Raw genomic sequence first — 1,637 nt, 5'->3', positions numbered from 1 at the left:
TTAGTATGACTGTCTACTGCTAGTAAATATAAATATTGCTAAAATTTACTGAGTAACTAGTATATGCTGAACCAAACACGGTGTGGATTGCTTTTAGTGCATTGTCGCATTTAATTGTCTCAGTATACCAGGAGATATGCTGTGCTTATCTCTACTTTTCAGGCAAGGAACTCACTTGAATCTCAGAGAGGTTAACAATAGGCTCTGACCACAGTTCAAAAGAAGTAGAACCAAACTTTCAATTTAAACCTCATCTAGAGCAACTGCTCTTAATGACTTCTTTATAGTGTTCTTCCAAGTTTTACTATTTTAATTAATAATTCTCGTAAATATACCAGTAAGTTTAAAAATCAACCCTAAAACATGGGTACAGGGGAAAAAAGAGATTCAAAATGCTTAATTATTCACAAATTAGAAAATCATCCTTTGGACTGTCAAAAATTGATGAAACCCTGCAAGTTGTTTTCTGAGTTCTTTAGTTTCAGATACTGAATCAAAATAGTGTGTTTTGAATACATGCTCACATTCACAATAATATGCACAAACATGCATAGCTTTGTACCATAATATGCATGTATGTTAGAACTCTAACTGGAACCAGGTGGGCTAAAATCAGCATGCTATGGACTCGGGAACCTGGGCCTCCGGAGCACACCTTGCATACACAAGGCAAGTCCCTGCTGACGTGGCTCCGGTCTTACATTTCAGTATTGATTGTCATGGCTACCCAACATGAGTCACAGCCATTTTACATAAACCATTGCTAAGTCCCTGAACAGCTATGGTAAAGAAGAGAATTTTCTAGAGGAATGATGAATAGACGTGAATCTATTAAGGCCTTATCCTGCAGAGGGGCTGAGGCCAGGTGCAGTATATATGTTCAAATTTTATTCATGCCCGCCCTTGGCCATATCAGCATCACATTCTAAATCTTCAGGTCAAATATAAAAGACTTGAAATTAAATACTTTGACAATGCTCTGCTTTTATAGGACCCTGATCTCTCTGCACATCAGTTTGAGGAAAAATATTTTTTGAACTTTTAAAAAATCCAGGTACCAAATGGTTTTATTTAACTAGAAGACACTATTGATAAGTGATATCCCCTTTGCACACAAAGGAAGTCTCTTTAGAATACCTTCATTAAAGTACAGGTCTCATGCCAGGGGTTATTGAGAAGTAATTTTTATGTGTTAATCCTTAGACACCATTTTCTTTGGGGATGCACTGGGGAATATTTAAGAGAAATATTTAATTGGACAAATGTGTTGCTTTATCTGTAGTCAAGGGTTAGGGTCATTAGAATAAGCACTTGAGAAAAATTGTACAACATTGAGCATGTGGCAGGAGAGGCCTGGGGATTAGGGCACTTGAAATGTGATTTTTGTTAATGTTGTTGCACTTCAGTGCATTCATTTGTCCAATCTTACCATTAACTTAGAATCAACTACAAGGGTTTTTTAAGAGGACTATGTATCATGCTGGTCCTTTAAAGTTAATTATAATTAGCATGTAATATCAAAAGGTTATTATACAAAATGTTCTTTTGGTCATTAGAGTTGATTTTTTTTCAGTGTCACATTTGTGCTTGTCTGGGAAGGATTTGGAAGCGTAGTTTATCGTTATACAATAAGTACA

This window comes from Chinchilla lanigera, unplaced genomic scaffold (assembly GCF_000276665.1).
Source record: "Chinchilla lanigera isolate Chin_1 unplaced genomic scaffold, ChiLan1.0 scaffold00020, whole genome shotgun sequence".
NCBI lineage: Eukaryota > Metazoa > Chordata > Mammalia > Rodentia > Chinchillidae > Chinchilla > Chinchilla lanigera.
This window is presented reverse-complemented; position numbering follows the sequence as displayed.